Raw genomic sequence first — 22855 nt, 5'->3', positions numbered from 1 at the left:
CCAGAAAAGGTTACCTACCTGGAGCACACCGCAGATCAACACAGGCCTGCTATCCAAGCCTGGAGCCAAGAGAGCTGTCACCCACTTTTTTGAGGCTGCCTGGCCACTTCCGGTGCTGCTGTGCTTACTGGGAGGAAGAGGCGGGTCCTAGATGGAGGGCGCTTGCGCAGTCGTTCTGTTGGAGATGGAGAGGATGTATCCTGCGGTGGCGGCGTGTTGTCGGCTGCTGAAATTGTCGGCTTCCGGAGGCGTTTTCGGCAGCGGTACTGGCCCGGAGAGTGCGGGAGTGAAGGTGAGTTTTTCTTATGGAACAAGAGAGGCCTGGGACCTCGGGGGGTGGGGGGGTGGTGTCGTGGCTCCTCGGAGCAGTGTAGACACTCAGGTCCACAGGCTGGGTGGCCATGGGGGCGGGCGGCGGCTGAGCTGTGGGAAGCGGAGAAGCGGGTGGCTGGGCTCGCGCTGGAGGACAGGACTGCGGGTTCCAAGGTATGTTTGTTTGTAACCTGTGCCCTAGTTATTTCATCAGTTCTAGCAGGGTTTTGGTGGGTGTTTTAGTTGTCATTGATTTTTATGATTCGTTTTAGGTTGTCTGTGTCTTGTGGATTTAATCTTAGTAGGTTACGTGTATTTGTTATCCAGGGATTTCTCCATTTCTTCTCTTTTCCCAGTTTATTAGCATATAGTACTGAATAGCAGTTTCTTAGAAACCTTGTGTTTCAGTGATGTTGGTTATAATCTCTGCTTTTTTTCTGTAATTTTATTTACTGGAGTTTTTATCTTTTTTGTTAGTCTGGTTAGAAGATTATGCACTTCTTAAAATTTTATATCAGCTATGCAGATTTCATGTATTTCTTATATACAGATTTGAAACAACTGATACTTCTTCCCATGCTACCATCTCTCAGGCCTACACTCCCAGCCTTCTTCTTCCTCCTTCTCTTGTTCCCACTCTTAATTCTTCATCAGGTAAAGGTACAGTGGGCAAGTTCCACGTGAGCTGTGTGTGATCTTTTTTCCAAAAAATATATTTTCTTAAGTGGCAGAGATCCATAGATAGAGGTCTACCATCTACTGGTTTACTCTTGAAATGGCCACAGGGCCCAGTGCTGGGCTGATCCAAAGCTAGGAGCCAGGAGCTTCTTCCAGGTCTCCCACATGGAGACTGCATTCAGTAAGAGCGGTAAAAGGGACATCCTTGTGTTGTTACATGTTTGAAAAATGCTTTCACATTCTCCCCATCCAGAATGACATTGGCTGTTGGTTTGTCATACATAGCCTTTATGATTTTGATACGTATTCCTTCTGTGTATATTTTGTGTAGTTTTTTAAATCATTTTTAATTCTGTTGATATCTCTGTATCTAATTAGATGATAATGTGGTTTTTCAAAAGATTTATTTCATTTATTTGGAAGAATTCTATAGAGAGATAGAGGTAGAGGAAGAGCAAAAGAGAGGGAGAGAGTTCTTCTATTTGCTAGTTCATTCCACAAAAGACCTTGATGGCCAAACTGAGCCATCAGGATCCATAACCTTCTTCCAGGTCTCCCATGTGGCTGCAGGGCCCCCAAAAATTGAGACATCCTCTGCCACTTTCCCAGGCATGTTAAGAGGGAGCTGGATTGAAAGTGGAGCAGCCTGGACGCTAAATGACACCCATATGAGTTGTCGGCATTGAGTGTTTTTGTAACACAGTGCCAGCCCAGACAATGTGGTTTTATTCTTCCATTATTTTTATATAATTCATCATGTATATTAATTTGCAAATGTGGACCATCATGGCGTTTGTGATATAAATTCCAATTAAAGATTTTGCGTGAGCTTCAGCATGTGGTTTTGGTTTTGTTAGGCTAGAATTTCGTTGAGAATCTTTGCATCTTTTTCATTATGGATATAGGCCATCTGTTTTCTTTGTATTTCATGTTTTGTTATCTTTTGGGGTCAAAGTAATGCTGGCCTCACAAAAAGTGTTTGTTACAGTTGAATCCTGTTCCATGCAGGTCATTATTTTGAAATAGTTGAAAAAGTATTGGAGTTGCTTTTTAAATCTTCACGCTCCTTGGTTACCTTTATTCAAAGGTATTTACATTTTAGTAGCAATTGTGAATGGAATGGATCTTCGAAGTTGTTTCTCAGCCCTAATGTTATGTGTATACAAATTCTGTTGATTTTTGTGTGTTGATTTTATTTCCTGCCACTTTTCCAAACTCTATTATGAGTTCTAAAAGTCTCGTGGTGGAGCCTCCTGGTTCCCCCGTATATAAAATCATGACATTTTGAAGGTAGGATAGTTTGACTTCCTCCTTCCCAATTTGTATCCATTTGATTTCTTTTTCTAGCCTAATGGCTCTGTCTAAAACTTCTAGAACTATATTGAATAGTAATTATGAAGGTGCATCTTTGTCTGATTCCAGATCGTAGTGTGAATGCTTCTAATTTTTCCCCATTCATAAGATGCTATCCGTTGGTTTCACATAAATTGTCTTGATTGTGTTGAGCAATTCTCTTTACTGTGAGTTTGCTTAAGGTTTTCTTTCTGAAAGCTTTTTGCCTTTCTCCAGCTATTTTCATCTATTGAAATAATTATATGTTTTTTAAATATTTATTTAATTGAAAGGCAGAGTTATTGAGTGAGGGAGAGAGATTTTCCAAGAATTTCCAATTCATTTTCAAACAATACATTGTAGCAATTCCTGATGTTTGTTTTTATTTATTGGGTTTCTATTATTATTTCTTTTTTTTTTTTTTGACAGACAGAGTGGACAGTGAGAGAGAGACAGAGAGAAAGGTCTTCCTTTTGCCATTGGTTCACCCTCCAATGGCCGCCGCGGCTGGCGTGCTCCGGGCAACACACCACGCTGATCCGGTGGCAGGAGCCAGGTGCTTCTCCTGGTCTCCCATGGGGTGCAGGGCCCAAGCACTTGGGCCACTCTCCACTGCACTCCCTGGCTACAGCAGAGAGCTGGCCTGAAAGAGGGGGAACCGGGACAGAATCCGGAGCCCTAACCAGGACTAGAACCCGGTGTGCTGGCGGCGCAAGGCGGATGATTAGCCTAGTGAGCCGTGGCACCAGCCAGGGTTTCTATTATTATAGTTTGTTATTCATTTCTGATTTACTGATTGGGGTCTTATTCCTGTTTTTTTGTTTGTTTGTTTGTTTTGGAGATTTTCAGCAATTTTGTAAAAAAAATATTTTTTAACCAGATTTTCCTATCAATGATCTTTTTTTTTTTTTTTTTTTTTGGACAGAGTTAGACAGTGAGAGAGAGACAGACAGAAAGGTCTTCCTTTTCGTTGGTTCACCCTCCAAATGGCCGCTATGGCTGGTGAACTGCACCGATCTGAAGCCAGGAGCCAGGTGCCTCACCTTGGTCTCCCATGCGGGGGCAGGGCCCAAGCACTTGGACCATCCTCCAGTGCACTCCCGGGCCACAGCAGAGAGCTGGCCTGGAAGAGGGGTAACTGGGACAGAATCAAGCACCCCGACGGGGACTAGAACCTGGTGTGCCCACACTGCAGGCGGAGGATTAGCCTATTGAGCTGCAGAGCCAGCTGCAATGATCTTTTATAATGTTTTTACTTCAACTTTGTTCATTTCTTCTGAAATTTCCATGATTTCTGTCATCCTACTAATTTGGAGTGTGATATGTTGGTTTTCTAGGTTTTGTGATGCATTGAAAAGCTCATTTATTTGATTCCTTTCCAATATCTTGTTGTAGGCACAAGTTGTTATAAAGTTCGCTCGTAACCTTTCATTTGCTGTGTCCCATACATTTTGCTATGTTGTACTGTTACCTACAGTTATTTCCAGAAAATTCTTGATTTTCATTTTGATTTCTCCTAAGACCAACCATTCATTCAGGATTATGTTGTTCGGTCTCCACGTGTTTGCTTATGTTCTAGAGTTTCTTGAGTTGTTGATTGCCAGTCCTTAAATTTTGGTCCTAGAAGATGTATGAAATTATTTCTGTTATTGAGTTTTCTAGGCTTGTTTTATGGCCTATCATATGTTGTGTCCTAGAGAAAATTCCAGGGACTGATGAGAAGAATGTGTATTCTGCAAGTGTGGGATGAAATGTTCTAAGTTAGGACTTCCAGCAAGGTAGTCTGTTCACAGGGACAAAGTGATGAGTGACTGAGTCAACTACAATTTTGATATAGGGGAGGGGCTAGGAAACGACCAAGAGAAGACAGTTTAGGTGTTCTCGTAAGTTACTGTTTTTATTTAAGATATCCAAATTCCATGCATTTCATAAATGCAATTTAGGTACACAATATTTGTCCATATCCTACCTCCATGTCAGGGGCACAGCACGTCTGACACCTGGCAGCAGCCCAAGAACCGACAAGGCCAAGGATGCTGGGTGGATGTCCACCATTCAGTAGCCCTGACCACGGGCATTTTGGCAGAGTGCTGCACCATGCAGGAGTGGTGGGTGTCAGCCCGGAGTGCTAGAGAGCTCCACACTGTCTTGAGCTTCTGATGGGCTGGATTGGGAGCAACGATGCCCTTGGAGTGCTCCTGATCATGGTGAGCACAGGGCAGGCATGTCAGGCTGGGGCTCAGGCCATGGCTCCTGGTTCTTCAAGGCAGTGTGGCCTCTTCTGCTGATGCTGTGTTTCTGGGAGGAAGGGGTGGGTGTTAGTTGGGTGGCACTTGCACAGTAGGCCTTGGGGATAAGTAGGCGATATACACAGCAGTGTCATTGTCAGCTGGCCTTGGCAGGAGCGGTACGGTAGGCTTGGAGAGTGCAGGAGGGATTTGCTGCATTTAAGTTTATGGACAGAGAGATACCCAGGGCCTGCCTCAAAGGATCCGGGATTCCAAGGCTTCCCAGTGGTGTTCTCCCTGCAAATCCACGGGTTTGGAGGTAGCAGGTGGTAGGCAGGGGCTTCTATGAAGAAGCCAAGATGCAGCTGTCTTCCTCCCCTCCCCGCTAAGAAGAACTGGGATGTGAATCTCACCCAGACTCTGAACCTCAGCTCCAGGCAATCTTGCACTTCTGGAGACTCTCCACTTCCTGTCATCAGTTCATGGACATCAGGTTTGATTCCATATCTTAGCTATTGTGAACTGAGCTGCAGTACACGTGGAGGTACAGATAATCCTTTCGAATCTGCTGATTTCATTTCCTAGGGGTAAATCACCAGGAGAAGGATTGCTGAGTCATATGGTAGATTTATTTTCAACTTTCTGATGTATCTCCATACTGTCTTAGGCAATGGTTTCCCCAGGTTACATTTCTAACAACAGTGTATTAGGGTAGCATATTGCCAGATCCTCAGCAGCATTTATCATTTGTTGATTTCAGTATGAGAGCCATTCTGCCTGTGGTGTGGCAAAACCTGATGGCTAGTGATCCTGAGCATTTTTTCATGTGTCTGTTGGCCATGTGAAGTTCCCCTCTTGAAACATGCCTGTTCAAGTCTTTTGCCCATTTTTAAATGGAATTTTTGTTTTGTTGTTAAATTCCTTGAACTCTTTGTAGATTGTGGATATTAATCTTTTATATGTATCCTAGTTTGCAGATTATTTTCTCTTATTCATTTGGGTGCCTCTTCACTTTGCTCTTTTTAGATTCTGGATATTAACCTTTTATCAGTTTCATAGTTAGCAAATGTTTTCTCCCATTCTTTTGGTTGCCTCTTCGGTTTTCTGTATTCCTTTTGTAGCACGGAAGCTTCTCAGCTTGATGAAATCACATTTGTCTGTTTCTGCTTTTATTACTTGTGCGACTGGCATCTTTTCCCAGACATCTTTCTCTACGCCAATGTCTTTCAGTTTTCCCCAATGTTCTCTAGTAATTTGATGATATTGGGGTTTAGATTTAGTTCCTTGATGGGTTTTAGTTGCTTTTTGTATAAGGTGTAAAGTATGGGTCTTCTTTCATAGTTCTGCATGTGGAGGTCCAGTTTTCTCAGGACCATTTTTTGAAGAAACTGTCCTTTGAACCTGGGATTGATCTTTACCTCCTTCTTCAAAGATAGATTAGTTGTAGATGTGTGCATTATTTCAGGTGTTTCTTTTCTGTTCCATAGTTCTATATGTCACTTTTTTTGCCTATAGCAAGCTGTTTTCATTGTAACTATCCTGCACTGTGTCTTGCAATCTGTTATTGTGATGCTTTGAGTTTTGTCAATGCTGTATAAGGTTGCTTTCAGTATTCAGATGTTCTGTGTTTCATATGAATTTTAGCATTTTTTTCTCCATCTGGGCAAAATGCTATTTGACCTTTGCTTGGGATACTATTATATCTGTAATTTGCTTATGGAATAAAGGATATTTGCATTATGTTGATTTTCCCAGTGAATCAACATGGAAGATTTTTCCATTTTTGTGTGTCTTCTTGCATTTCTTTAATGTTTTGTAACTTTCATTGTAGACATTTTCATGGATATGAAACTGGACACCGAGTTGACACAGAAGTTCAGCTGCTGGGTAAGCTTCCATTTCTGGGGACTGCTCTGCTTCCTGGTAAAACCCAGCTGTGCCTTCACCCTGGACAGGAGCAACTGGTTAGTAGATGTGGCTGCATCCTGTGGATGGCAGCCCTTGGGCCCAATGGGGAGCAGAGGGAAGGGAAGGGAACCCTGTGTCCTGGAGTTGTGCAGCCAGGCTGACAGCAAAAGTGGACTTCCAACCTTTGTGAAGGAAGGTCAAGTGGTGGGAGCCCTATAGACATGTGGAGACAGAAATGTGTTGGTCTAGTGTTCCTAGTATAGAGGAACCACAGAGTCAGAAGTGAATAAGATATTGGGGAATGTGTTTCCTGGTGTTTTGCCGAGAATTATGGGCCAAAGTCCATGCTAAGAAAGGAAGACTGGTTCTCCAGACAGTGGGAGGGAAACCTGGGAAGAAACTGTCAAATGTTTACACAGAGCACAAAACATAAAAGTCTGGTTTGGAGAGATGTGGTAATAGTTGCTTTGGTTTAGATTTTTAGGCTAAGGGCGATTGGATTGCAAGTACTTCATGTGGTGGGAGTGGAGGGTTGGATGCCATGGAAGAACCTGGGTCTTGCAAGGCTTTGAGAGCTGAAAACAGTTTGTGTCTGTATGTCACCGTCCTATAATAGAAAAGGAAAATGGAAGGATTGTGGCGAGGAAGGCAGGCGACTTTGAGGAGAGTTGTAATAGGGAGGAGCTGTAATAGGTCTGCTTGTAAGAACTAGTGGAGTATCAGAGTGTGAGATCCAGGACAGGTCCTGGGGAGAAACCTTAGGACAAGTGAGGGAAGGTATATCAATAGGTGGGCAGAGAGAATTTTCAGGAAGGACTGGGGCATTGGTGTTGAGTTAATCAGGAAATTCAACCAAATTCTCCAGACTACCAAGAGATGGAGAAGATGTTATCTGAAAGAAAACTGGGTTGATAGGGAGCTTAGGAACATGGAGAACCTGATTTAGCCTGGGAATGGTTTGTGCCTTGTAGAAGTCAGAAGTTGGGCTGAGGAGTTTCTCTTGGTAAATATATTTTACTTGGATTTCAAAGGAGTGTCTGTCATGTGCCCACACTTGTTCTAGTTATTTAAGGTAATGCAGAGAGCATCATGAGGGTCCTTGAAAAAGTTTGTGGAAAGAGGGATTTTTAAGGTTGTTTCATTGTGTGTGTGTGTGTGTACAGAGAGAGAGATAGAGAATTATCCTTATCCATTCCAGTGATGATGTTTGAAGTCTTCAACAATTTCTTGTTTTCCCTGCTGAGAACCATACTGCAATAAATATTGTGGTGGACGTATCTCTCTGATACAATACGTTCATGTATTTTGGGTTATAGCCAGTGGAGGGATTGCTCCATCATATGGCAAGTCTGTTTCTGGTTTCTTAAGAAATCTCCATACTTTTTTCCACAGCATCTGCACTAATTTACATTCCCACCACCACTGTGTAAGTGTTCTCCTTTTCCCACATCCTCCTCCTCATTGTGACTCTCTGTCCTTTGGGTTTTAGCCAGTATGTCCGTGTGAGCTGATATCTCATTGTGGTTTGGATTTGCGTTTCCCTGATAGCTTGTGATGTTGAACATTTTTTTTCTGTATTTGTTGGCCATCTGTATATCTATGGGGAACTGTCTGTTGAGTTCCTTTGGCCATTTCATAACTGGATTGGTTGGATTTTTTTGCTGTTCTTTCTTTATTTGCAGATATATTCTTGATATTAATCCTTTTCATATAGGTAGCATTGGTCTGTGTGTCACATTTTATGCAAGTGCTATGATATTTTCTTTAGTGTAGATATCTAGAATGCTTTGATTCAGATGCTGTGAGGCATCCAGGTTAATATTTTTTTTTGACAGGCAGAATTAGACAGTGAGAGAGAGAGACAGAGAAAAAGGTCTTCCTTTTCCGTTGGTTCACCCCCCAAATAGCTTCTCCGGCAGTGTGCAGTGGCCTTCTCGCTGCGCTGATCCGATCGCAGGAGCCAGGTGCTTTCTCCTGGTCTCCCATGCGGGTGCAGTGCCCAAGCATTTGGGCTATCCTCCATTGCACTCCCGCGCCATAGCAGAGAGCTTGACTGTAAGAGGAGCAACAGGAACAGAATCCGGTGCCCCAACTGGGACTAGAACCCCGGGTGCCAATGCCACAGGCAGAGGATTAGCCTAGTGAGCCACAATGCCAGCCTTGTTTCGTTTTTTGCTCAGGAACACCTTCTGGATCTTGTGTGATTTTGTATGAATTTTTGGTTTGTTTAATGTAATTCTGTAAAGAATGTCATTGCTATTTTGATAAAAATTTAATTGAATCTTTAGGTAGCGTTAGGTAAGATAGAGATTATAATTATGCTGATTCTTCAAATTCACCAAAAGGGATATCCTTCCATTTGTTGTGTCCTTGTTGATTTCTTTTATCATTGTATGGTGATTTTCAGTATGGAGCTCTCTGGATTCTTTGGTTAAATTTAGTTTAAACATTATATTTCTGTGCTTATTGTCCTTGGGAATTTTATTGATTACAGTCAGTGTTCATCATTAATGTGTAAACGCTGCTGCTTACACAGTATGTTTATTTGTAACCTATGACTTCACTGAATTGGTTCACCAGTTCTCGCAGTGTTTTTGGTGGATTTTTGTAGTTCTTTTCTGGTACCATATCATGTCACCTGTAAGCAGTTAGAATTGCAGTTTCTCTTTATAATCTAGGTGCTATTTCTTTCTTCACCTTTCTTTCTCTTGTGAAAATTTACAGTACTGCTTTCAGTAAGAGTGGTAAAAGGGGACATCCTTGTGTTACATGTTGGACAAAAATGCTTTCACTTTTTGCCCATCGAGCCTGCCATTTGCTGTACAGTTGTCATACCTAGCCTTTATGAGTTTGATGCCTATTCCTTCTATACCCACTTTGTTGAGGTTTTTTTTTTTTTTTTTTTTTTTTTTTATCATGAATGGGATTGAATCTTTTCAGGTTATTTCTCTGTATCTAATGAGATGATAATGTGGGGTTTTTTTGTTTGTTTGTTTTTGTTTTTGTTTTGAACAGGCAGAGTGGATAGTGAGAGAGAGAGACAGAGAGAAAGGTCTTCCTTTTTGCCGCTGGTTCACCCTCCACTGGCCGCTGATGCTGGCGCATCTCGCTGATCCGAAGCCAGGAGCCAGGTGCTTCTCCTGGTCTCCCATGCGGGTGCAGGGCCCAAGCACTTGGACCATCCTCCACTGCCTTCCCAGGCCACAGCAGAGAGCTGGCCTGGAAGAGGGGCAACCGGGATAGAATCCGGTGCCCCAACTGGGACAGAATCCGGTACGCCGACCGGGACTAGAACCCGGTGTGCTGGCGCCGCAAGGCAGAGGATTAGCCTGTTAAGCCACGACGCTGGCTGATAATGTGGTTTTTTAAAAAAAGTTTTATTTCATTTATTTGTAAGAATTATAGAGATAGAAAGAGCGAGACCAGGTGAGTGACAGTGAGAGAGTACACCCCCCAAATGACCGCGATGGCCAAACTGAGCCAATGTGAAGTCAGGATCCAGGACCTTCTTCTGGGTCTCCCATGTGGCTTCAGGGGCCCAAGGAATTGGGACATCCTCCACCGCTTTCCCAGCACGTTAGGAGGGAGCTGCATTGGAAGTGAAGTTGACAGCACACACACTGGCACCCACATGGAATGACAGCACTGCATGCCGTGGCTTTAATGCGCTGTAACACAGCACCAGACCTGCTCTCTGACTCCGGGCAGCAGCCTCGGGCACCGACCAGGCCAAGGATGTTGGGTGGGTGTCCGCTGCTCAGTACCCTGACCGCAGGCAGTTTGACAGAGTGCTGCGTCATTTGGGAGTGGCTGGGTGTAAGCTCGCACATCCAGAGAGCTCCACACTGAGCTTCTGATCGGCTGGATAGGGATCGACAATGTCCCTGGAGTGCTCCTGATCGTGATGAGCACCGGGCCACATGCCAGTTTGGGGCTAAGGTCGCTGACCCTGGTTCATCAATGCAATGCGGACCCTTCCATTGATGCTGTGTTTCCTGGGAGGAAGGGGTGGGTGTTAGTTGGGTGGCGCTTGCACAGTAGACCTCGGGGAGAAATAGGCGATGTCCACGGCAGCAACATCATTGTCGATTGGCGGTGGCATTGGCAGGAGCGATAAGGTAGGCTTGGACAATGCGGGAGGGTTTAGCTGCGTTTAAGCTTATGGACAGAGAGATGCCCAGGGCCTGCCTCAAAGGACCCTCAATCCTGGGCTTTTCTAGCAGCATTCTCCCCCCAAATCTGCAGGTTTGGCGGCAGTGAGGGTGGGCAGCAGCTCAGCCATGAGGAAGCCAGAAGTGGATGTCTGCCTCCCCTCCTCCATCCCAGAGGAAAAGGATGTGAAACTAACCCAGAGTGGACGCTGAAGCTCATCTTCCAAGCAGTCTTCAATTTCCAGAGACTGCACGGCTTCCTGCCCAACCCCAGCTGGGCCTTCTTCCGGAGAGGAGCAACTGGTGAGCAGATGTGGCCCCCTCAGTGGTGGCCGTGGCCTGGGTGTCCAAGGGGAAGGGAAGGGACTGCCCGTTCACTGGGGATGGGCGACGCAGTCACACAGTGATGTGGACTTCCATCCTGTGACAGGGAGGGTCATGTAGGGTAGCCCTACAGGCATGGGGTGAAATGTAGGGGCCTGGTGGGCTTCAGTAGAGTGGAGACCAAGGAGAGAGGGGTGGATAGGATGTTAGGGAATGAGTTCCCCAGGGCTCTGCAGAGAATTAGGGGCCAAAGAACATGGTAAGAGGGGAAGCCTTGGGTATCCAGGAAATGGGAGGGAAACCTGGAGGAAAAGTGTGTGCTGTTGAGTCAGAGTACAAAACCTAAGAAGTCTGGTTTGGAGAGACATGTTAATAAAAGTTTGGGTTTTAGATTTTGGGGCTAAGAATGATGGGATGGAGGTATTTTTTGTAGTGGGAGTGGAGGGTTAGATGCCATGGAAGAACCTGGGGCATGCAAGGAGTTGGGAGCTGAAATCAGGTAATTTCTGTATATTGCCATCCTGTGATATAGATAGGGAAATGGAAGGAGTGTATGGAGGAGGTCAGGTGACCTCACTAGAGTTGTAATAGGGAGGAGCTGGTAGGTCTACTAGTAGAACTGGTGGAGTCTCTGAGTGTTAGACCTGGGAAAGTGCCTGGGCATAAACCTTAGGAAAATGAGGGTAAGAAAATGGTGAGGAGTGTAGTGTGGTCTTTCTTAGGGACTGTGGTACGCGTGCATGGTTATTCAGGAAACTTCGAGAAAGGTGTCAGGCATACCAGGGATGGAGAGAGGCTTATCTGGGAGAAAACTGGATAGGTGTTGTGCTTAGGAAGACAAGAACCTGATCTAGCCTGGAATGCAATTTGAGGCTTGAGGTCAGCTTATAGAAGTCTGAATTGGGGCAGAGGACTCTCTCTTGGTAAAGGTGTATTTCTTGTCTTTCAAAGATGTTTCTGTTATGTGCCAGCATTTGTTCTTGTTATTTAATGTGATGCATGGAGCAACGTGACGTACTTTGAAAAGTCTGTGGAAAGAAGGACTTGTGAGTTTGTTGTCTTTTAAGACATTTTGATGAACTGTGCACAGCTTTGTCGTGGTGCATGTTTTCCATATCCTTCTAGGCAGCTCTGTGAAAGCTTCTGTTTTCACGGAGTTTCTGTTCTGATTGTTGTTTGGAGGCTGGGGATGACTTGACTCCTGCAGGTCTTAACCAGGTGTGAGTTCTTGAAATATCTTCCCCTTACGTTGGAATGTATACTTTGTAGTACTTCCTATTCCTCATTTGATACCGTCCATCTCTGATATTTCCATTTGCTTTTATGAGCCATTAGACTATGTGTTTTTGTTTCACACTGTTACATTTATTAGGAATGCAAATTCTTCTTTATGTTTTATTTTATAGGATGTTATTTTTCACAATGCAGTGTTATTTTTGAGTAACACTTATTCAGAATTATATAGCTTTTATACTCTTACTTTGTACGTTATTTCTACAGAAAGATTTTCAAGCTTACATTTTTATAAAAGTCATGTGATTTTCCGCGGACGCCGTGGCTCAACAGGCTAATCCTCCGCCTAGCGGCGCCGGCACACTGGGTTCTAGTCCCAGTCGTGGCGCCAGATTTTGTCCCGATTGCCCCTCTTCCAGGCCAGCTCTCTGCTATGGCCCGGGAGTGCAGTGGAGATTGGCCCAAGTGTTGGGCCCTGCACCCCATGGGAGATCAGGATAAGCACCTGGTTCCTGCCTTTGGATCAGAACGGTGTACCAGCCGCAGCGCCCTGGCCGCAGCGCGCTGGCCGCGGTGGACATTGGAGGGTGAACCAACGGCAAGGGAAGACCTTTCTCTCTCTCTCTCACTGTCTACTCTGCCTGTCAAAAATTAAAAAAAAAGCCATGGGATTTTCCAAGTTTAGAATTTTATGAAAATACACATTTTATAGATTAAATTTTCTATAATATGAGTGGTTACCTATTTTATATAAATTTCCTTTAAAGATTGATATTGTCCCCAGTGAATGTATTTATTTTTTAGGTTAAAAAATTCTTCTATATATTTTATAGAACAATACTAAAAATAAAGTGACATTCCCTTCTTTCTGCTCTCCTTCCAACACTGTCTCTCCCAATGTACCTCTTCCTTTCTTTTGACCTTTGTCCCTCCCTTTCGTGCTTCCTTACTTTCATCCATTTTTAGATAGTTTTTAAATTTGCATTACAGTAAAAAGGCTAAGTTCTTTACCAAATAAGATGTTCAGGAACTAAAAAACAGGGGGTCCAGTGTTTGGCATCACATATGGGTGCGGTTCAAGTCCCATTTACTCCACTTCTTTTTTTTTTCTAGATGTATTCATTTATTTGAAAGGCAGTGTTACAGAGAGGCAGAGGCAGAGAGAGTGAGTGAGAAGTCTTGCATTCCATCCACTGGCTCACTCCCTGGAAGGCCACAGCTGCTGGAGATGCACTGATACGAAACCAGGATCCAGGAGCTTCCTCAGGGTCTTTCCAGGCAGGTTTAGGAGCCCAAGGACTTGGGTCATCTTCCACTGCTTTCCCAGGCCATAGCAGAGAGCTGAATCAGAAGTCGTCCAGCTGGGACTTGACCCAGCACCTATATGGAATGCCGGCCCTGCAGGAGGCGGCCTTACTCATAATGCCACATTTCTAGTCCCTAGTCCATTTCTGATCCTGCTTGATGCTAATTCACCAAAGCAGAAGAGGACAGCCCAAGTGCTTGTCACTTTGCACCCATATGGGACCCATAAGCTCCTGTCTCCTATCTTCATCTTGGTGCAGTCCTGGCTGTCTTGGCAGTCCTTCTAGAGTGTACATGGACTCTGGCATGAACAATTACAGTAGGAGAAGGAATAGGTCACTGCATTTTTCCTTTGTGTACTTGGTAACTCTGTTGCTGCTAGGTTACTCATGTGAGGAAATATAAACTGTGACAGTTATAGGGTCTAGGTTATGAGTCTTCATTTAAGGAGAATCCTGCAGTGGAGCGGGATCTCTGACATCCCACCCATCCCCAGTCTCAGTTCTTAGGAATTACACACATCTTGCTGATCCTGCCCTGATTCTCATCTGTTTCTGTCCAGGTGACAGCACTGTCCATCGTGCCCTCACAGCTATATTGCCAAGCAGCCATTTGGAAGCAAGTCTTCCCACTACACCAGCCTGGCACATTGTGTGTCCTCCAGAGGTACCATAGACTGGCAGTGTATCAAATGGAGCCTGGCTAGCTGGACAGCAGTGACCAGTGAGACGTGACGAGACCTCAGAAGGAGAGTATATGTGTGGACTTAACCTCAGGCTCCTCTGCACCCTAGATTTACTGCAAACACACAGGTAAGGTATAAATGGCGTCCACCTCAGAAATGAATCACATTCTGAGTCTATTACTTTCCTACCTGGGCAGGCTTCTCACTCATTCTCCTTCTCGTGCTTGGCTCACAGAGTGGGGATAGAATGATGGAGATGCATGCATGTGTGTTCCTTTCTAAGTGCATCCTTCAACTCTCCCTGCCTAGGGCTTCATTGCTCTTCAAGGGCAGGGGAAAAGCTGCCTCAGTGGTGTTATATTTGTGTCTTCTCTGCTCCCCGTACTCTTTGTAACTCTCAGAATCCAGGCACAGACATCCACGGGTACACTCTTTTTTCAGCAGGCAAGAGATTTTACAAAGGGAATCCGGTCTCCTACCCTGCACCTATGTACACTGCACAAAAGTCAGTCATATCAAGTGCACAAGTTTAGTAACTGGAGGCCGCTGGTGGGCTGCAGCCCAATTCCAAAAGAAAGACAATTGTTATTTTTGGAAACAGACTTTGTGCAAACTAAAATAATGTAGATACAGTAGCCTGTCAATAGAGTCCTTAATATTTTTCCTAATCCTTTTTATCCTTGGAGTTGGTGCTTTCTCATGTAAAGAACCTGCAGAGTCATGGATTTAAAGCTGACTTAAGTTGGCTTTCCAAAATATCAAATATCAGGCATTATCTGTGGGTTCAGGACCTTCATGAGTTTGAAGATCATGTCGCTTTACATGGAGCCTTCTCTGTAAAGAAAGACAAAGGGATTTGTCCTTTGCTAAAATGTTCAGTGGTGTAGCAGTAGAAAGGGGGGTCTGCCACTGTAGCACAGTGAGCTAAGCTGCTGTCTGCAGAGCCTGCATCCTATATGGGCGCTTGTTTGAGTCGCTGCTGTACTGTTTCTGATACAGCTCCCTTCTGATGGCCTGTGAAAGCAGTGGAAGATGGCCCAAGTGCTTGTTCCGCTGCAAACCCATGGGAGATCCAGAGGATGCTTCTGGCTCCTGAGTGGGGCCTGGCCCTGTCCTGGGTATTGCAGCCATTTGGGGAGTGCATTGAATATCTATCTTTCCCTCCCCCTCTCCTTCTCTCTCTCTCTCTCTCTCTCTCTCTCTCTCTCTCTCAAACTGCATTTCAAATAAATTTTAAAAAGTTCTTATTAGAAGAAAGATCACATAAGTTCCCTATCATCCTCTTTTTTTAAAATTTTTTTTTTATTTTTTACTCGACAGAGTTACACATAAGAGAGGATAGGCATAGGCAGAGAAAGAGAGAGAGAGGTCTTCCATCCACTGGTTCACTCCCCAATTGGCCACAACGGCCAAAACTGCGCCGATCAAAAGCCAGGAGCCAGGAGTCTCCTCCAGGTCTCCCACACGGGTGCAGGGGTCCAAGAACTTGGGCCATATTCTACTGCTTTCCTAGGCCATAGCCAAGAGCTGGATTGGAAGTGGAGTAGCTGGGACTAGAACTGGCGCCCATATGGGATGCCGGCGCTTCAGGCCAGGGCAATAATCTGCTGCGACACAGTGCCGGCCCCCCACCCCCAATCCTCAAAATAACATCTTGTAGGTGACTGTAGCTTTCCAGATGTTTGGTAGCCCTTGACTAAACCCTTGATTTATTTGTCTAAAATGTGCAACTCTCTTTCATGTACCAGACAACTGTGTTGGAAGAGATTCATGAGATTTCCTTAGCAGGGGCCTCTCTGTGTGTGAAAAGGCCCTTTACTCTTTGAACACAGTTCCTGTGTGTGTCCCGAGTACCTGTTTGAGAAGACACAAGGTTTGATGGAAGGATGTGATCTCGCAGAGAGGCCTCAGAATAAACCTAGACCCTTGGCTTAACTACTAACCATCATTTTCTGTTTTCCTCTCCTTTCCTTGTCCTGGTTACAGGGACTGACCTGTAGGAAGAGAGTCTTGCTGAAATCCTGAACCTGCGCTTGCACCTATAGAGCATCTATAGCAGGTGAGGGGGACATCAGACTGTGGGCCACCTGGTGCCCACAGAATCATTTCGTCGAGGTCTGTCAAGCTAGCCATCAGCATGAATTGAAATTCATTTTAGTATAGGAGCCCACTTTTTAAGTTGATAATTTTGTGTGACCCTCAGATTGTGTCATTCATATCACAATGGCCCTTTTCCCAGAAAGCATTCCCCACTCCTGCTCTTGAGGCAGGGGGTTAATCTAACCCCCACAGAAATTCTAGATTAGTTGTGTGCCGCCCCAGTGTGCCTCAGATACCACGCTGGAATAGTGACACCTCTCTCACAGATGTGTGGGCCTGTGTGAGATTATCTTGGGGTCCTTAGTAGAAAGGCATATTGCAGGCAGTATTCTGTAAATGCTTGGAGATATGTGACTTGATGCTGCTTCTTCCAGCTTTCAGCCTGGATGCCTGTCACCAAGTCTTGGGCAATGAGTGGAGCCACCTGGCTGTGGAGCTCAGCGTTGTGGACAGCTGGAGCAGAGTATTTAGGTGAACAATTGTGACTGGAGTTCTGGAGCTCCAGTCGAATGGTGGTACTGGGAAAGTCAGCCTCAGCCCTTCCTCCATTAACCAGAGCTTCCCCACTAGCCCTGGAAAGAAGCAGCTGCTCTTGACAGGTAGGTCTGAAAGACAGCAGGAAGCTCTCCGCCAGATGGAGGTCACCAGGGTATCTGCAGGGAAAGGGCGACTTGGCTTCTCTAGCGCTCCGTGGGGTCAGTTTGACATTGGAGACGACAGCATATAAGAGAGATTGTGGGATTGACCCTGAATTAAGGTCATCGGAGTGTGAAATTGCCACTTACTGGTTGTTTGCTTGGATGAGAAGTTTGAAACTCCCAGGTGTTTACGCTGTTGTTTTCTCATTTTCAAAATTTGGCTAATAATATACACCTTGTTTGATTAACTTATTACTAAGTGAAAAAAAATTATAAGTGTCCAGCCTTATAAGAATTGTACACTAAGTTAAATTTTTGTTACTATTTTTGTACTGTATTTATGAAATAAAATTTAGCATACATTTTCAAATATATGAACGGCTTTCAAAAAGTTCAAGAAATATGCCTGTTAGCAAAACCTACGTGTAGATTTAAAAAGCTTTTGTAATGAATAACACCTTTCATTTATATTTATTTTTATAATTGTGTATTATTTGTAGGGCAGACAGAGTGAGAGATAAAGAGACGCACAGGCATTCCATGTAGTGGTTGACTCCCCAGATTCCCCAAATGCCTCCGCTTATATCTATTTCATATCTTTGGAGGTGTCATGTAATTCATCATCTGCACTCCCCTCCATTCTTACGTACTCTATGTAATTCTATTCAAGAACCTCTTATGCTCAGGTTTCTCCAAAACTGAGTTTTCACACTCATGCTAGCCCTGTGAGGGAAACTTCCTCCAGATAGGGGTCGGACTGAGCAGAATTACAGAGGTGCTCCTCACTGCCCCCAACAAAAGGCTGAATGCAGGTTAATTGTATTCTAATATGTGTTGTTTGTATAAGGTGTTTTACAATTTTTGTTGTCCATGTCATGCTCATTATTGTGGAGTGAGAACTCTTGTGTGCGGTATGCATTTGTACATTTTTGGAAAGATTTATTTATTTATTTAAGAAGTAGAGTTACATAGAGAGAGATCTTCCATCTGCTGTTTTTCTCCCCATTTGGCCACCATGGCCAGAGCTGGGCTGATCTGAAGCCAGGAGCTTCTGCAGGTCACCCACGTGGGTTCAGGGGACCGGCCATTCAGGCCAAATTCCACTGCTTTCCTATGCCACTAGTAGAGAGCTGGATCAGAAGGGGAGCAGCCAGGACATGAACTGGTGCCCACGTAAGATGCTGGTGCCACAGGCTGAGACTTAACCTGCTATGCCTCAGTGCCAGCCCTGGATTTGTCCGTCTTATTTGTTGTGTCACTATGGTAACCTCCCCAAATAATTCTGTTTCTCTTTGGCATTAGGAGAAATAAGTACTCAAAAAAAATCTAAGCTTTCTTGGTGCACATGACTTAAATAAAGCTAGGGGAGACTGCTTGTCTTAAATTTGCTGATGAAGAGAAAGGCATTGTGCAGTGAGTTAAGCTATGGATTGCATCACATGTATCCCATGTTGGAAGGCTGGATCAAGTCCCAGCAATTCTGTAATTCTGATCCAGGTTCCTACTAGTAGGCCTGGGAAGGCAGTGTGTATGTCCCAAGTAGTTAGATGTCAACTACCAAGTGGGTGGTACAGAGGGGATTTCTGGTTTGTGGCTTGTGTGTGCCCCGGGCCTGGCTTTTGAAAGCAGTGTGGTAATTCACCAGCAGATAGACAGTCTCTCTCTGCCTCCTCCTGCTGCTGCCCACCTCCTCCTTTCTTAATCATTCTCCTTTCAAATATATTTTGGTGAAAAAATATTTTCAGAATCATTAACATACATTTATGCCTGGGTTTGCTGGTGAAGCAAATATTATTTATTTTTAAACCTATTTTCGATCATAATTTTACTTGTTCTAAACATTTTGCATCTAGCTGGAGATGTTCCTAACAGTTTTTGTCAGTCCCTGAATCTTAAAATTTAGAGAGGATGATTTTATCCTTTACTTCTGGATTTGCTTGATGTATTCAAACTGTTCTCAAGTAGTGGGATGAGTATATGAGCTGATTGTTCTATTTGTGTTTATTTCTTTATTGTTTTACTAACTCCCCTAGGAAATGAAGACTTAATGTGTAGTGTGGATGGTCCCTGATGTTCTCTGCTGTATTTGTTATGATTTCTTGGAAAGACTTGAGTCTTTAAGATACTCAGCAACAAAGAAACAAACAGCCCGGTTAAGAAATGGGCAAAGGACTTGAATAAGCAGTTTGCAAAAGACAGAATCCAAATGACCGACAGAGACATGAAAAAGTGTTCAGGACCACTAGCCATCAGGGGAATGGAAACCAAAATCATGAGGTTTTACCTTGCTCCCCAGTTAGAATGGCTTTCATTCAGAAATCAACAAGCCAACAGCTGATGAGGATGTGGGGAAATAAAGTACCCTAATCCACTGTTGTTGTGAATGTAAACTGGTACAGCCACTGTGGAAGATAGCATGGAGATTCCTCAGAAATCGGAATATATAGACTTAGTAAATGAACCAGACATCCCACTGCTGGGAATTTACCGAATGGAAATGAAATCAGCATATGAAAGTGTTACCTGTACCCCCATGTTGATCACAGCTCAATTCACAATAGCAAGATATGGAACCTACCCAAATGTCCATTAACTGAGGAACAAAGAAATTATATGTACACTGGGGAATATTACACCATTAAAAAAAAAAAACGAAATCAATGCTTTCATTTGCAACCATATGCAAGCAATTGGATGCTTTGTGAAATAAGCCAGTCTCAGAAAGACAAATACCATCTGGTCTCCCTGATCTTTGGTGCCTAAAAGAGTACCTAAAATGTATAGAAGTGAAATTGAAACTTTGAAATGTGATGACTGTGCTTGTTTCATCTGCTGAGAGACAGATGTTTTCCATACTCTCTGTTCAACTCTTTACTTAGTGCAGGACTAATTTTAAGTGTTTGAAGTTCATTGAAAATAGATCTTAGTGAAAAAAATAAGAATGGGAATAGGAGAGGGAAGAGAAAGAAGGGTGGAAGTTTGGGTGGGGAGAGGGTAGGATGGAAAGAATCACTGTGTTCCTCAATATGTATATATAAAATGCAGGATGTTTGTATACCTTCAATAAAAGGTTTCCAGGGAAAGAAAAAATCCCCCAAACCCCGAGTCGTACCGTTAGGATTGACTGTCGAGGAACAGCTTACTATTTTATTCTTTTTAGTATTTTCTTTTTCTACTCAATACCTTTGGTTGAACTCTTTAATTAACACAGAATTATTCTTAGGTGTTTAAATCCAACTGAAAATTGATCCCTGTTAAAAATAAGAGTTGGAGTAAGAGAGGGAGGAGGTATGCAGTTCAGTACATGCTAACTGATCATAAAGATAGGATTAAGAGTCAAAGGAATCACATAAATAAGAAGAGTGTATGCTAATAATAATTGATAGAATTAAAAATGAGAAAACAGTCCAACATGGGAAGCAGGATACACAGAAGACTAATAGAAGGACAAATGGCCATAAACAGCACTCTGGCCTCAGAATTAGCCCTTGAAAGACATTGGGATCTGGCTACAAAGCCCGTGAGAGTTTTTCAGGCATGGAAAGCCAAGACACTGTGGCAAAAATTGACCTAAATGAACGACATCTGTGAGTGAGATCCTGATAGAAAGAAGGGGCCATCAAAGAGGGGGGTACTTTTCTCGGAAGGAGGGGAGAGAACCTGTCTACTTTGATTATGGCCTTGTCAAACAAGGTTGCAGTTTGTGAACTCAAGAGGCTTCCATAGCCTTGGCAGCTCATGACAAGAGCCTTGGGTGATTACTTAGGTCATAAATAAGAATGTCAATTGTTAAATCAACAACAGGAGTCACTTTGCACTTGCTTCCCATGTAGGACCTCTATCCTTAATGTGTTGTATTATGAGAATGATTGTAAAACTAGTCTTCAAACAGTACTTTATACTTTGTGTGTCTGTGTGGGTGCAAACTGTTAAAATCTGTACTTAGTAAATAGAGTTGATCTTCTGTATATAAAGATAATTAAAAATGAATCTTAATGAAGAATGGGATGGAATTGGGGGTAGGAGATGGGATGGTTTGTGGGTGGGAGGGTGGTTATGGGGCAGAAGAATTGCTATAATCCAAAAGTTGTACTTTCGAAATTCGTATTTATTGAAAGAAGTTTTCTGTAAAAAAGAATAAAAATAGTCTAAACTAAAAAAAAAAGAAAAAAGGAAAGATTCTTCTAGGGTATCTACTTAGTTTGAAATGAGTGATCACTTTTGACTCTGATTAAATCTGGTGTGTCACTCTTGCTAGAATACCCTGGTTGGATAGATGATTATTTTTCACAAACATATAACATCTTATTTTGACTGAATGTTTTGAAACTCTTGACATGTTTTACAGACTTTTTTTGATTCAAAGTTATAACTAATGCTTTTTGACTTTTGAGATTTCCAATTGGATCCCTGGAATTCTCAAAGGATATACCTCTCATCTTGGAGACCCAGTTAACTCTTAAGGCCATTTAGGTTGTAGTAAGTGTATTGTTGGGTTGTGAAATGATGCCAAATTTCATGTTGTGTTTTTTGTAAATGCTACAGATGTCAAAGTTTGAGAGATTACGTAAAAGTTATAACATTCTCCTGGTTCTGGTGTGACTTGGGATTTTTCCTTAAGGAAAAAGGGCCCAGAGGCCTTTGAAAGATCTTTGAGACTCTGCCCCTTGTATAACATGTCCAGAGGCCTAAAAAGGATACAAGTTTTGTAAAACCCTACAGGTGTTTTCTAAAATGTTGTACACGAAGAATATAAGTGAACTGCTTAGTTATAATTGTAATCATGGCTCTTTTAGGTATTTTGTCATTCACAATTCTGTTGATTCTCTGAAAAGATTCATGGAGAAGACTCTTAGCAAATATTATTGAACACAGATTTTTGGTAGTCTTAAGATCAGTAGACTAACAAGAATCTCCAGAACTCTTGATAAGCACCCAGTGAATTCATGAAACTGGTAATGGGGATCAAAGAATACAAGAAGTAGTTAAATAGAATGAATGAAATTTGAGGATTTCTATGTCTTTAATTTAAAATACTATTGGTTCTGTACTAAAATGTTACCTCTTCTAGATTCAGGGAAACTTTTTCTAATATTTCTGTGGTTTACAATGTTTATATGATTACATAAACAAAGATAAAAATTACATTTTTTCCTACTTAATTCCCCCAAGATTGAAAAGTCCTTGTGAGTGCTTTTGCTTTTCATGTCAGTGTGATTCCATGTGATTGTTTGCATGAGGTCAGTAAGAAATTGTTCTCTTCCTAATAGGCTTTAAATGGAAACATTGGTGTATCTGATGTTTCCTGGCTTCAAGGTTAGCCACCCCTGCAGTGAGTAAATGAAGTTGTCATTTCTTAGTAGTACCTGAACTCCATAGATTCAATATCATAATTGTAAAAGTAAAAAAATATTTGCCTTGGTTAGGCTTGCTAACCTTTAGAGTTTTGCAGATTTGAAATCACCATGTGATATATCAACTTTTCTTACTATGCTTAATGCAAATAGCCAGCAAACTATTGTTATTTCTGCTTTTATATTGCAACTCTGTTCCTTTTTTATTTTTTATTTTTCTTACAGCCGGACCAAATTAAGTCAGAGAATGTAAATTTGGAGCGGTGGATGACCAACTGCCCATGTGTGCATTGATGGAACACGTGGCAGAAGGCTCCAACCCCCAGGGGCCAGGCCTTGTTATATTTTAGGAGGGCTAAGGAGGGGGTGGGGTGAGGGGAGCAGACAGAGGTGAATTCCTGGAACTCAGTGGGACCTTGGGAACCTGGAAGAGAATGCAGGGTGGGATATGAAGGCAATTGGGGGTGAGACCCAATTCAGATTCCAGGGCAAGGAATACATTCCAATGTTTATCTGTCTTTTGTGGCTTTATTTGTAAGATTCAAGCTCAGTTATGTCTTGTATTGGTTGTCTCTGAAAGGAGCTGCCCACCTTGAAGATGTCCCTG

At 43.1% G+C, this 22855-nt stretch overlaps 1 long non-coding RNA gene across 1 annotated transcript in view; it reads left to right on the top strand.

Annotated features, from left to right (window-relative positions):
• The window catches only part of LOC133750372 (uncharacterized), a 50189-nt gene extending 29283 nt beyond the window's left edge, over nt 1-20906 (top strand). Inside the window, exons 4-10 of the long non-coding RNA XR_009864704.1 lie at nt 5-292; nt 6382-6437; nt 10704-10912; nt 14034-14283; nt 16143-16215; nt 16631-16855; nt 18928-20906. This is a non-coding gene — a long non-coding RNA (uncharacterized LOC133750372). The remainder of the gene's footprint in view (nt 1-4; nt 293-6381; nt 6438-10703; nt 10913-14033; nt 14284-16142; nt 16216-16630; nt 16856-18927) is intronic.
• The last annotated feature ends 1949 nt before the right edge of the window (nt 20907-22855 follow it).

Source organism: Lepus europaeus, chromosome 21, assembly GCF_033115175.1.
Source record: "Lepus europaeus isolate LE1 chromosome 21, mLepTim1.pri, whole genome shotgun sequence".
Classification (NCBI taxonomy): Eukaryota; Metazoa; Chordata; class Mammalia; order Lagomorpha; family Leporidae; genus Lepus; species Lepus europaeus.
The sequence above is the reverse complement of the archived record's forward strand: the minus strand, read 5'-3'. Positions and strand labels throughout refer to the sequence as shown.